Source organism: Rhinatrema bivittatum, chromosome 1, assembly GCF_901001135.1.
Source record: "Rhinatrema bivittatum chromosome 1, aRhiBiv1.1, whole genome shotgun sequence".
In the NCBI taxonomy this organism is placed as follows: domain Eukaryota; kingdom Metazoa; phylum Chordata; class Amphibia; order Gymnophiona; family Rhinatrematidae; genus Rhinatrema; species Rhinatrema bivittatum.
This window is the reverse complement of record NC_042615.1, coordinates 341,315,960-341,332,720: the sequence shown is the minus strand read 5'-3', so window position 1 is coordinate 341,332,720 and position 16,761 is coordinate 341,315,960. Positions and strand designations below refer to the sequence as shown.

The 16,761-nt window shown below is 42.6% G+C and overlaps 1 protein-coding gene across 1 annotated transcript in view; it reads left to right on the top strand.

Annotated features, from left to right (window-relative positions):
• SCD5 (stearoyl-CoA desaturase 5) overlaps positions 1–16,761 on the top strand; it is a 127,108-nt gene that overhangs the window by 89,256 nt on the left and 21,091 nt on the right. The window lies entirely within an intron of this gene.

Here is a 16,761-nt window from a genome sequence, read left to right as displayed (position 1 = left end):
TCAAATTTATTCAAAGCCAAATGACGTCAAACTTTCACTGAGGTCTACTGTGACTTTGCTCTTCCAAGGCAGGAAAGAGGCTTTCTGACTGGAGTTGGGGGGGGGAAGAGAGAGAGAGAACGAGAGAGAGAACCCACCTATAAGGCCCATGTTGTAGTTAGCTACTTATGCTACTATAGGAGGCCCACCTAGTAACTTGAGGTGAGGTTTAGGTAGTAGTGTAGAGGTTAGGAGCCACTTTTACATGCAGAGTGCGACGTACGAATAGAACAGTGCACTCTTGTGAAGATTTGATGTCCTTCGGAAGGAGGAAACTCACACAGCGATGAGATTTGTACAATGTTCTCTCCACCTGGCTTGATGGACTCTCTACCTGGGTAACAAAAGGATGGGCTCCACTTTAAATAGGGTGGAGCTAGGCTACTGGCACTAACCTTTAAAAAGGAGATAGAGCAGCTTTTAAACTAGAACATACGGGAATGCTGACAGTCGCTCAGCATTCCCAATAGAAGAAGGTATATTCAAAGCATACTAAAGAAAGAGAGGAGTTTGAGCACCCCAATAGAGAGGTCCCAATAAAAGCAATATTTGCCAATATACCTATAAGTAAAGAAGAAACAAAAGTTAGATTCCAAATTAATTATGTCAACTGATAAGCAGATTGTTAATACAAACATAAGAACATGCCATACTAGGTCAGACCAAGGGTCCATCAAGCCCAGCATCCTGTTTCCAACAATGGCCAATCCAGGTTACAAGTACTTGACAAGTACCCAAAAACTAAGTCTATCCCATGTTACTGATGCTAGTAATAGCTGTGGCTATTTTCTAAGTCAACTTGATTAATAGCAGGTAATGGACTTCTTCCAAGAACTTATCCAATCCTTTTTTAAACCCAGCTACACTAACTGCACTAACCAATTTCCCTGTCTGTTTGCTAATGCCAGAAGTCTAAAAGGTAAGATGGAAGAATTATAATGTATAACACTGAATGAAGAAAGAAACATAATTGGATTGTGATAAATTGCAGAAAGACCTTGTGAGACTGTTAAATTGGGCATCGAAATGGCAGATGAAATTTAATGTGGATAAGTGCAAGCTTAAATTTCATCTGCAGCACAGTGAACCAACAATTTTAAAGTATTATCCACTATGATGCCTAGATCTTTTTCTTGGGTGGTAGTTCCTAATATGGAACCTAACATTGTGTAACTATAGCATGGGTTATTTTTCCTATATGCATCAGCTTGCATATAGGAAAAATAACCCATGCTATAGTTACACAATGTTAGGTTCCATATTAGGAACTACCACCCAAGAAAAAGATCTAGGCATCATAGTGGATAATACTTTAAAATTGTTGGTTCACTGTGCTGCAGCAGTCAAAAAAGCAAACAGAATGTTGGGAATTATTAGAAAGGGAATGGTTAACCAAACGGAAAATGTCATAATGCTTCTGTATCGCTCCAAGGTGAGACCACAACTTGAATACTGTGTACAATTCTGGTCACCACATCTCAAAAAAGATATAGTTGCAATAGAGAAGGTACAGAGAAGTGTGACCAAAATGATAATGAGAATGGAATAGCTCCCCTTTGAGGAAAGACTAAAGAGGTTAGGGCTGTTCAGCTTGGAGAAGAGACAGCTGAGGGGGGATATGATAAAGGTGTTTAAAATCATGAGAGGTCTAGAACGGGTAGATATGAATCGGTTATTTACTCTTTCAGATAATAGAAAGACTAGGGGGCACTCCATGAAGTTAGCAAGTAGCACATTTAAGACTAATCAGAGAAAGTTCTTTTTCACTCAGTGCACAATTAAACTCTGGAATTTGTTGCCAGAGGATGTGGTTAGTGCAGTTAGTGTAGCTGTGTTTAAAAAAGAATTGGATAAGTTCTTGGAGAAGAAGTCCATTACTGGTATTAATTGAGTTGACTTAGAAAATAGCCACTGCTATTACTAGCAACAGTAACATGAGATAGACTTAGTTTTTGGGAATTTGCCAGGTTCTTATGACCTGGATTGGCCACTATTGGAAACAGGATGCTGGGCTTGATGGACCCTTGGTCTGACCCAGTATGGCATGTTCTTATGGCATCTCAGAAACCTGGTGGAAGGAGGATAACCAATGGCTCAGTGTTATATCATAGTACAACTTATGTCACAATGATAGGGTTGATCAACTTGGTGGGGGTATGGCACTTTATGTTAAGGATGGCATAGAGTCCAATAGTATAAATATCCTGCAAGAGACTAAATGCACAGTAGAATCCTTATGGATGGAAATTCCTTGTGTGATTGGGAGAAACGTATAGTGGTGGAGATATTCTATCGTTCATCTAGGCAAAATGATCAGATGAATGATGAAATGCTAAAAGAAATTAAGGAAGCTAACAAATTTGGTAGCACAGTAATAATAGGATATTTCAATCACCCCAATATTGACTGGTTAAATGTTACATCAGGACATGCTAAGGAAGTAAAGTTTCTAGATGACATAAATGACTGCTTCATGGAGTAGCTAGTACCAGAACTGATGAGAAAGGAAGTCATTTTAGATCTAATTCTTAATGGAACACAGAATTTGATGTAAGAGGTAATAGTGGTGGAGCTGCTCAACAACAGTAATCATAGTGCAATCAAATTTAACTTGATGACTGGAAGGAGGGCACTAAGTAAATGTACAACTCTAGCTTTAAACTTTCAAAGTGAGACTTTGATAAAATGAGGAACATAGTGAGAAAAAAACTAAAATTTGCAACTACAAAGATTAAAGATTTACATTTGGTGCGGTCATTATTTAAAAATACCATCTTGGAAGCCCAGTCCAGATGTATTCCATGCAATTAAAAAAGGTGGAAGGAAGGTCAAACAACTGCCAGTATGGTTAAAAGGTAAGGTGAAAGAGGTTTTTTTTAGCCAAAAGAATTTCTTTCAAAAATTGGATAAAAGATCCATTTGAAGAAAATAGGAAAAAGCATAAGCAAGTTAGATTTTATAAAACTTTTATAAAGTGGGCTAAAAGAGAATTTGAAATTAATTTGGCTATAGAGACAAAAACTCATAATAAAACCTTTTTCAAATATATCTGAAGCAGGAAGCCTGGAAAGAGAGTCTGTTGGACCGTTAAATGATTGAGGAGTTAAAGGGGCACTTAGGGAAGGTAAGGCCATTTTGAAAGACTAAATTAATTATTTGCTTCAGTGTTTACTGAAGAGAATATTGGAGATACCCATACCAGAAATGGTATTCAATGGTGATGATTCGGAAGATCTGAAGCAAATCACTGTGAAGCTCAGGCCTGGTGGAAACACTAGGTAGACTAGGCACCTGCCTAGAGCACCAGATATTTGGGGGTGGTGGCCTAGTGCTCCCAACAGCTTTAAGTGGCATCAGCCCTGCGTGGTTGTAAGAAAGGATTAGAGGCAGGCTGGCGTGATCCAAAGGAAGTGTCGACTGGGGCTGCAGGGCCGGAAGGAGGTGGAGCTGTGGATGCCAGGCCCATGCATTGTAAAGCAGTAGCATTGTCAACCGGGTCACAGCTGATGACAGGACCTCTTTTGCTTTGCATGGAGAGAAGGTGTTTGTATGTATTCACAGAATATTATTTCTATCATCATATTGCAAATGAAAGGTAACTAAAATAATAATGTGGATGCAACAGCTCCCTTATGAGGAAAGGCTAAAGAGGTTAGGGCTATCCAGCTTGGAGAAGAGATAGCTGAGGAGGGTTATAATAGAGTAGGGGTGTGCATTCGGATTGACCGCATTAGTAAAACGCAACTCATATTTTTTTTTTACTTAAAAAATTGATTCGACATAAACGATCGGATTTCCCACATATCGAACATAGATATGTTCGATATGTTGGAAATCGCGATTGTTGAGCCAAAATAAAAATATAAACCCCCTCACCCTCCTTAATCCCCCCCCCCGACTTACCACAACTCCCTGGTGATGGAGCGAGGAGTGAGGACGCCATTTCTGCAATCCTTGGCGAGAAGCATGTGACGTCGGCGGCACGTCGAGTGACGCCGGCGTCACGTGATTCCCGGCTCGTTCGCGCCGGACGGCTCGTTCGGCCCAAAAAGAACTTTTGGCCAGCTTGGGGGGGCCTCCTGACCCCCCCAAGCTGGCCAAAAGTTCTTTTTGGGCCGAACGAGCCGTCCGGCGCGAACGAGCCGGGAATCACGTGGCGCCGCGTCACTCAGACGCGACGTCACGTGATTCCCGGCAAGTTCGCGCCGGACGGCTCGTTCGGCGCGAACAAGCCGGGAATCACGTGACGCCGACGTCACGTGATTCCCGGCAAGTTCGCGCCGGACGGCTCGTTCGGCCCAAAAAGAACTTTTGGCCAGCTTGAGGGGGTCAGGAGGCCCCCCCAAGCTGGCCAAAAGTTCTTTTTGGGCCGAACGAGCCGTCCGGCGCGAACTTGCCGGGAATCACGTGACGTCGCGTCTGAGTGACGCGGCGCCACGTGATTCCCGGCTCGTTCGCGCCGGACGGCTCGTTCGGCCCAAAAAGAACTTTTGGCCAGCTTGGGGGGGCCTCCTGACCCCCTCAAGCTGGCCAAAAGTTCTTTTTGGGCCGAACGAGCCGTCCGGCGCGAACGAGCCGGGAATCACGTGACGCCGCGTCACTCGACGTGCCACCGACGTCACATGCTTCTCGCCAAGGATTGCAGAAATGACGTCCTCACTCCTCGCTCGATCACCAGGGAGTTGTGGTAAGTCTGGGGGGGGGATTAAGGAGGGTGAGGGGGTTTAATTTTTTTTTTGCACATATGTACATATACCCAACTCATTGGATTTTTTTTATGTCCATATTGGCCGCAAGTGGGACCCCCTTTCGGACATAAAAAATATGAACATAAAATTTTGCTCTGCACATCCCTATAATAGAGGTCTATAAAATTATGAGTGGAATAGAACTGATAAATGTAAATCTGTTATTCACTCTTTCAAAATGAACATAGACTACGGGACACTCTTTGAAGATATTAGGTAGCACATTTAAAACATTTGTGCATTGTTTTAGCAGTATCAGAAGATGGAAATCACTAGGCCCAGAAAGCTCATGTACAATAGAATTCATGCATAAAAAGAAATGGATTTTGTTGGTCCAATAAAAAGATCTCACAACCTAGGATCAAAAGGCAACAGAACATTCTAGTCACCTAATCCATGAGAGGATATTTTGATATCTGTCTTTCTATGACATTGTGTGTCTGGGCTTTCACAAACTCCGTTTTTCTTTCCTCTGTTATGACAAGTCTTGGGAACACCATTCTTCTTCCACATGGGCAGTTTGTTGAGCTTTGTAGCCTAGGGGATGAGAACTAGCTCCAGCAATATCTGCCACTTACTTTTAGGACCGCCACAATCACGTTTTTGTGCCGGTGAAGATTTTAAAGGCTTGCACAATCCATGTACATTATTGCACCGGGTAGAAAGTCAGTGACTTTTCAACATTTTTGATGATCTTTGATTCCAGAAAAGTTTAGCCTACCACCCACTTCAGTTTTTGTTCCATATATCATTTACCTTCGAACCACTGCCAGCATGTTTTCATCACTTGAATTTTCTCAATTTTGTTCATCTTGATTCATCTTTTGAGGTGCTTTGACTTCTATCTTCACTCTGATACTTGAGTCTAATAGAGCATCAATTCATTCACCAAAAATATTTGTTTCTTTCACTGATAATGTAGTGGCATAAAAACATGCTGCTGCAGTTCTAAAGGCTTGCATAATCCATTCTTTCTTCTTCACGCGACTGCAGAGTCGACCCCCAGATGCGGATGGAGATGGCAGGCCTGCGCATCCGGCGCTGAAGCCCGTCGGGGTAAGGCCTTGAATCTCGCGCCGCTCTCACCACTCGGGGCTCCAGCGTCAGCCACGAGGCCGCTCCTCTCTCTCTGCCCCCACAAGCTCCCAGCCTACCAATCCGGGGCGCTCCTAGGACATCATCAGCTTCGGCAGGCGGGGGATTTAAATCCTGGCTGCTCCTCCCGGCGTTGCGCGCCGGGCGTCGCTCGCCCCTTAGGGCAGCACATATCCCTATAGGCATCTAATAGACTCTCAACAAATCGTTATCACCAACTTCTTGGGTTCTGTCCACGGCCCAACGCTACTCTGTACTTGGCAAAGCTAGCCTCTGCTTCGGCCCAGTTTCCCACTCACGCAGCTACGGCCCACACCCATAACAGCACCCAGTCTTACCCAACGACAGCAGGGCAACAAATCAGAGGAGGACCAACGAGTTCCACACCACACCACCCCACCTTCAGCCCCACAATCAGCCGTTCTCCTTCTCAAGCAATCTCAGAACACATATCTATCCTTCAAGCATTTGGACTTATCACTTCTAGCATAGCTTCAACCCACCTTCAAAATGCGCTCCTTCTTTATACCCACCATACACACTACCTTCAATCACAGAATCAATAGACCTCGAAAGCTAGGCCTTAGACAACAAAGATTAATACCAATCTTGATCTCCCCAGTCTCTCAAATGCTCGGTTTCACTCTCTTCACACTAACCTTGTTCAATGCTCAGTCCATCTCCAAAAAATCTCACCTATTCAATGACCATCTGACAGACGCTAACCCAGACCTCTGCGCAATCAAAGAAACGTGGTTGAAACCAACGGACACTGTTCTATTAAATCAGCTCCCCAACCATCTATATGATATCCACTCAATCCCCAGACTAAGAAAAAGAGGAGGAGGCCTACTGCTAGCTGCAAAAAAGGGGCTAGGCCTCACTTTGCAACTATCCACCAGATTAAACAACCTCGAATTAGCCTTTTTCAATTCGGACCATCTCCAACTCGTACTTGTCTACGCACCCCCAGGAAATCTGGACTCAGACCCCTCCCCATTGATTGAATTTACGGCCAAACATCTTAACATGGAGAAACCAGCTATACTATTGGGAGATTTTAATCTACACGTGGACGCATCACCGCTATCCCCCAATTGCGAAATCCTTCTAAATGCACTCAGCCACTTGGGCCTAAGACAAATCGTCAACTGTCCTACCCACAAAGCGGGCCACACGTTGGACCTTATTTTCATTAATGAAGGCATTACTATTGACACCTGCCCTACAGGCGTCTCAGTTCCGTGGTCAGACCATCAGATCATCTCTTCAGAGCTACAAATCAAAGATCACCCCTTGCCTGTCTTCCCTAAAACAACAATTCAGTTCAGGAAACCTTGCCCTATGGGCCAACTTAGTAAACTGCTTTCAAAAGGTCTAGATCAACTCGATCTCACGGACACTCACTCAGCCATCTGCTCTTGGTTCAGGATCACAAACAAGGTAGCAGAACAATCTTGCCCAATTGTCACAAAATCTCTTCACCCACCCCATGACAATAGGAAACCTTGGTTCACCCCGAATCTAAAAGCCCTCAAGCAAGAGCTACGTAGTAAGGAGCATAGATGGCGCAAGACCCCATCCACCTCAAATCTATTAAAATAAAGCCCACCTTAATGCCTATAGGAATGCCACACTCAAAGCCAAGAAAGACTTCTTCTCCAAAAAAATCCACCACTTCATTTTTGACTCTAAAGCCTTATTCTTCTATGTCTCATCTCTCACAAAACCTTCTCCCCCTACCATACCGGATGAGCAAGCACTCAATAAAGCTACAGAGCTGGCTATCTTCTTTGAGAACAAGATAACTAACCTCATTAAACCCATCTCCACCTCCCCACCTCCCACCCTCCCCACCAGCATTTCAACACTCAATCGTAGCGTCAGTCTAAATTCCTTTGAGACCCCATCTTCGTTGGAAATCAAAAATATCCTCAAGAAGCTTAAACCTTCATCACACTCGCTGGACGCAATACCCTCCAATCTTCTTCTCTCCATCCCAAACGTTATTTCAAAATTTTTAGCAGATATCATTAACTGCTCCTTGACACAAGGAAGGATACCTGACCAACTAAAACTAGCCATCCTCAAACCCCTACTAAAAAAAACCCAACCTTCTAACTTCTGACCCTGCAAATTTCTGTTCTATAGCAAATCTTCCTCTGATATCCAAAATCATGGAAAGAATTGTAAACAAACAATTGTCAGAATACCTGGAGGAGAAAAACATTCTCTCCCCTTATCAGTTTGGATTCCGAAAATCTCATAACACCGAAGCCTTTTTAACCTCGCTGTTGGACACCATCCTTCTTAATCTGGATAGAAAACAACCATACCTCCTTGCATTACTCGACTTATTGGCGGCATTCAACACCGTGAATCACTCTATCCTTCTGGATCGTCTATCAAACATTGGTATCCAAGGAGTGGCACACAGCTGGTTCAAATCGTTCCTTGAGAATAGATCGTACAAAGTCAGGATCGCCATCAGATCCAACCTGGGAGTCCCACAAGGATCATCCCTCTCTCCCACACTCTTTAACATTTATCTGCTTCCACTTTGCCAATTACTATCCAACCTAAAATTAACATTTTACCTATACGCCGATGATGTCCAGATTCTTCTCCCAATCACAGATTCACTTAAAAAAACCTGGGCCTACTGGAACAGTTGTCTGTAATCGATCAATAGTCTTCTCACCAGCCTAAACCTCATCCTCAATCCAGATAAGACCGAGATCCTCATCATTTCACCAGATGAAAATAAAATTCTCCTCAACTCTCCTGGCGCTTCTCAATTCGCGAAAACAGTTATCAACCATTCCCTTTCTATCAGAGACTTAGGGGTTCGGCTCGACAACAGATTCAACTTAAAATCATTTGTCAACAACACTACCAAAGAATGTTTCTTTAAATTACAAGTACTTAATAAACTGAAACCTCTTCTGCATTTTAGAGACTTCTGTTTGGTACTTCAGTCTATTAAACTCGCTAAATTGGACTACTGTTATGTAAATCCTTGTGGATCATCATGAGAACTTTGATCCTAAATTTGACGGGTAGCCAGTGAAGGGAGTGAAGGATGGGAGTGATATGGTCTCTTTTATTTGAGTTGGTAAGTATCCTAGCAGCGGCATTCTGGACCATCTGTAAGGGTTTGATAGTTATCGCAGGGAGACCTAGTGCAGTGTTATCTCAATAACAGCAAAATAAACTCCCTCCACTACTAGATGCAAAAGCCCTACTTATAAAAAGACAGCAGTTCACCATCAATGCATGTCCTATTGAGAAAACACAACAAATAAGCAGGGTCATTCATCAAAATGCATTATGGCTTTAATGTACACGATAACACAATGCATGCAATAATAATGGTGGTATATGGCGCGAATGCAAATTTCGGGAAGGGGCAGGATAAGGGAGGAGTTTGGGTGGGAATTATGAAAATGAGGGGCAATATCGCAGCATGCGATAGCATAACACATGCTATCGCACAGTTCTAGTGCTGGAAATAACTACACCTTTTTTCCTGGTGTTAAATTGTGCGATATTACCGAAATGGCTGTAAGCAATTTGCAGTACATTTTTAGCATTTTGGCCATTTCTGAGCTGGGGGGAGGGAGAAGCAGTGGAATGGAGTAGGTGGGAGGGGGGGCCTTCACAGTATGTACTATCATATTATGAATTTCTTCCTAAATGGTTATTTTTTCAAATCATTTGGAGATATCGCTTTCATAGCAGAATACATTTTATTATAATTTCTAAATAACAAAAAAATAGCATGAATAATAAATGGTTAATAAAGTAAAGTTGGACCTTAAAGAAGAGGCATTTTTTTAAAATATAGATTATACTCCGATTCGGTACTACAAAAATTTATTAAAAAAAAAAATTAACTTTCTAAAACATATAGTGATTCATTTTGCTTGAAATATTTGATCTTTTATCTATGGTGTTGAGATATTTTACTAGCCTACATGCTACTTAAATACCTCACCTTGGTTATACACACAAAATCGACCTTCACCAAGTACAGAAAGACCACAAATTACAAATATGGAGACAGAAACTGGAATGGAAACCCAAAAAAGCCACTCTGCATGCAGTACAAAACTGGAGAAATGGAAACAGAAATATAGCACCTAACATAATACCAGGATCTGCAATAATGCATACTAACTAATCCGCACAAAGTTACACCTGCATTATGGCATGCACTCAAATGGAACAACCCTACCTATAAAAAGGTAACACTACAAATATTAAACCAGGCCCTAAACACCAATACACCTCCAATTAGGGAAACAGAAAAAGCCAAGCTATTATAGCTTCCCACACAGAAATAATTGTAAAACTATATGAATAAATGTTTCAAAACAGCTGATGAACAGAATAGCATCTAACAAATAAAAACTCTTAAGTTATTAAAAATTCTCCAAACACCAATAAAATATTTCAAAACAGCAGACACATCACATAATAACCAATAATTAAAATGGCAGTCAGTCAAGAAAAATGTAGTAAAAAGCCACCTTTACTTACCCTCTCCAGCAATTCTCCTACTCCTTTCCCTTGGAGGCCACACAGAAGTAGCAGTAGTTGCTGAAGCTGTCCTCATGGTCCTCTTCCTGAGGGACCTCAGCCAGTTTCTTCTCTCTATCTTTCTCTCTTTTTCTCTCCCTCCCTCTCTCTCTCTCTCTCACTCACAAACATGCTTTCAATTACACACATTTTCTTTCTATTTCACTTACACTCAGGCTTTCAGTCACACACATGCTCTCTCTATTTCACTAATATACAAGCTCTCAATCAAACACATGATCTCTCTATCTCACAAACAAGTTCATTCAAACACATGCCTCTTCTCTTTCTCTCTCTCTCATAGCCATAGCCAGCCAGAAACATGCTCCATCTCCCTCTTGCACACACACACACACACACACACACCCTCTCTGTCTCACATACACACCACACATACACACAAGTACTCTCTCTGTCTCACATATACACCACACACCCACACAAGCACCCTCCCTGTCTCACATACACACCATACACCCACACAAGCACCCTCCATGTCTCACATACACGCCTCACACCCACACAAGCACCCTCCATGTCTCACATACACGCCTCACACCCACACAAGCACCCTCCCTGTCTCACATACACACCACACACCCACACAAGCACCCTCCCTGTCTCACATACACACCACACCGGCCCCCAGCTGAACAACTCATCTTCAATCCCGCCAGCCTGGTCTCGGGCAGCAGCAGCCAGTGGCTCAGGTCTTTGGTCCCGCCGGCCTGGTCTCTGGCAGCGGTCAGCAGTGTTGGTCTTCATTTCTTCAGCCCCGCCAGCCTGGTTTCCGGTTGCAGCCAGCACTTCCTGTCTTCTGGTCTTCGGCCCTGTAGGCCTGGTCTCCGGTAGCAGCCACCAGCACCAATCCATGCTGGGTCAGACCAAGGGTCCATCAAGCCCAGCATCCTGTTTCCAACAGAGGCCAAACCAAGCCACAAGAACCTGGCAATTACCCAAACACTAAGAAGATCCCATGCTACTGATGCAATTAATAGCAGTGGATATTCCCTAAGTAAACTTGATTAAAAGCCATTAATGGACTTCTCCTCCAAGAACTTATCCAAACCTTTTTTGAACCCAGCTACACTAAATGCACTAACCACATCCTCTGGCAACAAATTCCAGAGCTTTATTGTGCGTTGAGTGAAAAAGAATTTTCTCCGATTAGTCTTAAATGTGCTACTTGCTAATTTCATGGAATGCCCCCTAGTCCTTCTATTATTCGAAAGTGTAAATAACCGATTCACATCTAGTCGTTCAAGACCTCTCATGATCTTAAAGACCTCTATCATATCCCCCCTCAGCCGTCTCTTCTCCAAGCTGAACAGCCCTAACCTCTTCAGCCTTTCCTCATAGTGGAGCTGTTCCATCCCGTTTACCATTTTGGTTGCCCTTCTCTGTACCTTCTCCATCGCAACTATATCTTTTTTGAGATGCGGCGACCAGAATAATACACAGTATTCAAGGTGCGGTCTCACCATGGAGTGATATAGAGGCATGATGACATTTTCCGTTTTATTAACCATTCCCTTTCTAATAATTCCTAACATTCTGTTTGCTTTTTTGACTGCTATAGCACACTGAGCCGACAATTTTAAAGTATTATCCACTATGATGCCTAGATCTTTTTCCTGGGTGGTAGCTCCTAATATGGAACCTAACATCATGTAACTACAGCAAGGGTTATTTTTCCCTATATGCAACACCTTGCACTTGTCCACATTAAATTTCATCTGTCATTTGGATGCCCAATCTTCCAGTCTTGCACGGTCCTCCTGTAATGTATCACAATCCGCTTGTGATTTAACTACTCTGAATAATTTTGTATCATCTGCAAATTTGATAACCTCACTCATCGTATTCCTTTCCAGATCATTTATATATATATATATATATATATATATATATATATATATATATATATTGAATAGCACCGGTCCAAGTACAGATCCCTAAGGCACTCCACTGTTTACCCTTTTCCACTGAGAAAATTGACCATTTAATCCTACTCTGTTTCCTGTCTTTTAACCAGTTTGTAATCCATGAAAGGACATCGCCTCCTATGCCATGACTTTTTAGTTTTCTTAGAAGCCTCTCATGAGGGACTTTGTCAAACGCCTTCTGAAAATCCAAATACACTACATCTACCAGTTCACCTTTATCCACATGTTTATTAACCCCTTCAAAAAAAAAAGAAGCAGATTTGTTAGGCAAGACTTTCCTTGGGTAAATCCATGTTGATTGTGTTCCATTAAACCATGTCTTTCTATATGCTCTACAATTTTGATCTTGAGAATAGTTTCCACTATTTTTCCTGGCACTGAAGTCAGGCTCACTGGTCTATAGATACCCGGATCGTCCCTGGAGCCTTTTTTAAATATTGGGGTTACATTGGCCACCCTCCACTCTTCAGGTACAATGGATGATTTTAATGATAGGTTACAAATTTAAACTAATAGATCAGAAATTTCATTTTTGAGTTCATTCAGTACCCTAAGATGCATACCATTCAGTCCAGGTGATTTGCTACTCTTTAGTTTGCAATCTGGCTAACTACATCTTCCCGGTTCACAGTGATTTCGTTCAGTTCGTCTGACTCATTACCACGGAAAACCATCTCCGGAACTGGTATCTCCCCAACATCCTCATTAGTAAACACGGAAGCAAAGAATTCATTTAGTCTTTATGCAATGGCCTTATCTTCCCTAAGAGCCCCTTTAACTCCTCGGTCATCTAATGGTCCAACCGACTCCCTCACAGGTTTCTTGCTTCGGATATATTTTTAAAAGTTTTTATTATGAGTTTTTGCCTCTATGACCAACTTCATTTCAAATTCTTTCTTCGCCTGTCTTATCAATGTTTTCACTTAACTTGACAATGCTTATGCTTTATTCTATTTTCTTCAGATGGATTCTTCTTCCAATTTTTCCCGGATGTTTTTTTGGCTAAAATAGCCTCTTTCACCTCACCTTTTAACCATGATGGTAATCGTTTTGCCTTCCTTCCACCTTTCCTAATGTGTGGAATACATATGGACTGCGCCTCTAGGATTGTATTTTTAAACAATGTCCATGCCTGTTGAACACTTTTATCCTGAACAGCTGCACCTTTCAGTTTTTTTCTATTTTCCTCATTTTTTCAAAGTTTCCCTTTTGAAAGTTTAGTGTTAGAGCTGCAGATTTACTTATTGTCCCCCTTCCAGCAGCACCAGTCTTCAGGTCTTCGGCCCCGCCTGCTGCGGGTAGCACGCGACACACCTGCTGGTTCATGGTGACACACTGGTATGTTGCAACACACTGGTTGAGAATCGCTGGCTTAGATGAGAGGAAGTGTAGGGGATTTGATATAGATCTTCAGATATCTGAAAGGTATTAATGATCATCCATGAGACCTTTTCTGTTGAAAAGGAAACTGTAAAACTAGAAGTCACGATATGAAACTTCAGCGGAGCTGACTCAGAACCAACAACAGGAAATGTTTCTTCACAGAGAGGGTGACGGATGCTTGGATTGCCCTCCCAGAAGAGGTGGTGAAGATGAAAACAGTAAAGGGATTCAAAAGGGCATCAGATAAACACTGCGGATCCCTAGAGGATGGAAATGAAAAAATAAAGCAACCTATGTTAACATTAGGTGTAACGTTTTGCATGGGGGTAATTTGCCCGGAGTGGCAGTTACTACGGTAAGCAACTTGCTGAGCATAATGAATGGACCGCTTGCTCAATCTGCTATCATTTATTATGTTACTATGTTAAGTCATGGTAAACAGTCTTTAGAGCTCCATTCACCATGATGCTCGGCTCTGCACAAAACAGTAAGTGATTACCTCTCCCCACAGAAAAAGCTGAGGATTGTGAGCTGAATCCCCAATCACTTCACTGGCTCCATGAGTAGCATGGATCTAGAAAAGCACAAGCACAGTCTCAAGAGGGTTCCTTCTTTCTTCACCAACCATTATTTGAAGTTCCTTGATTCTTCAACCTCAGACCTCCTCACAAGTTTTGCAGTATACGCCATTATGGGCAGACTCTAATAGGGCTAGAAACAAGCTGGAAAATGACTCTGACCAGAAAGAAACTACTATCTAACTGGAATCCATATCAATGTTCCTTCTAATTTTTGAAAGGCTACTTGGGCAGAAATTTTCTTTTGTGCAACTTTTTATAAGCTGAATTCAAATTTGTGCGCCATGAGTCAGTCTAATGCAAATAATATCAGGATTTCTTATTTGCACTATATTTTGACATGTGTGCAGGGCTCACCAGGCGCACCAGGGCTCACCAGGGGCACCAGACGCAAACAAAAGTATGCTGGATTTTATAAGATACGCGCGTATCTTATAAAATCCGGGGTCAGCGCGTACAAGGGGGTGCACATTTGTGCAACTTGCGTGCGCCGAGTCCTGCGCGCGCTGCCCTTTCCCTCCGAGGCCGCTCCGAAATTGAAGCGGCCTCAGAGGGAACTTTCCTTCGGCCTCCTCCCACCTTCCCCTACCTAACCCACCCCCCCAGCCCTATCTACACCCCCCTACCTTTGTCGACAAAATTACGCCTGCCATCACCCGACCCGTGGGCTTTTCCGGAGGCCTCGGCCATGCCCTGGAATGCCCCCGGGCCGGCACCACACCCCCCGACTCGCCCCCAGTACGCCCCGAACGTCGCACCGCGCCCCCCCCCCCCCCCGACACACCCCCTAGCGAAACCCCGGGACTTACGCGCATCCCGGGACTTGTGTGCGCCACCGAGCCTATGCAAAATAGGCTCGGCGCGCACAGGGGGGTTTTAAAAGGGTTACTCGCATAACTTATGCGCGTAACCCTTTTAAAATCTACCCCACAATGCACCCCATATGAATGGGATATCACACCAAAGTAAACTTTTTTTTCCTGAGGGATCCATTTGCAGCCACTATCCGGTTAGTAAAGTTAGCTAAATAAACTTATCTAGCTAACTTTTCTGGGATAAGAAGTCCATTACCTGCTATTAATTAAGTTGACTTAGAAAATAGCCACTACTATTACTAGCAACAGTAACATGAGAGAGACAGTTTTTGGGAATTTGCCAGGTTCTTATGACCTGGATTGGCCACTGTTGGAAACAGGATGCTGGGCTTGATGGACCCTTGGTCTGACCCAATATGGCATGTTCTTATGTTCTTATGATATACAGTGACACACCCATGTCACCGAATATGTACTCAGTTATATTAAAGTTTACTGGCTAAGTTTATCTGGCTAACTTTAGGACTGCTCTTTGGCGGTTGTAAAGTTATCTAGCTATATTAGCCACATAACGCTGAAAATCAGCATTTATCCAGCTAACATCCATAGCCTACTCTGCCCCAGAACACTCTCACCTTTCCCAAGCTATCCGGATAACTTTTTAGCCAAATAAACAGCTATCCGGCTATTTTGGAGCCTGTAAACTCAGTGAGATTTTCAAATCCCACCATTTGTCCGGCTAAGTCTGAACTTAGCCGGACAAATGGCACTGAATAAGGACCTTTGTATATGCAGTTCAGAAAATGGTCCATAACAAATGAAATCACCTGGCAATTTCTAACAGAATCAACATTGAATTGCTAAAGCAGCATGTTTTCCATAAACCGCCATCTCAAAATCTCTATCTCTTATTGTTCAGAAGTCAGTGACCTTTACTACTATATTTTCAAGTGGTCGGTCCACCTCAAAACAAATTACTTTCTGTATCTTGATGTGCTTTCATTATATGAGAATAGATTTGTTTTTTGGTTCTAGGTCAGAACCATTATATCTCTCTTTCTATTTACTTGCCCTAGCCTGGAAATGGATTTTCCTCTTTTAATAGAAGGAATCTGCTTCATTTTTATTTTCACTTTCACTTCATTTGACAACTAAAAGAAAGATTTTTTCCTAAGTCGGGAGAAGTCCTCAGAAGGGAATTAGTTGTCTGTTATCTTTACAAATTCCCCTAAGATTCTCTTCTGGTCATGTTGGAAGACCAGCAGATCTCACCAAGACTAGATGGCTCATACTATGAATTCTCCCTAATATGCCTGATTTAGCACAGCCTTTTGGCCAGCAACAGCAAGTCTAAACCTATAAATGGCATTAATCTACCAGCCTTCTGTTTTAGGGAAGACTGATAGAGTCACACTCTTATATCCAATAACATTTAGTAGAACTAATATTGAAAAATAAACCATGTGGGCAAATAAGTGTATGTTAGACATGACTGAGCTTTTCCTAAAGCAAATGCTCATCTGAGTGATAGAAATAGACTGAATATGCTAGAATATTTATGAGTTGTCAGTGTTGT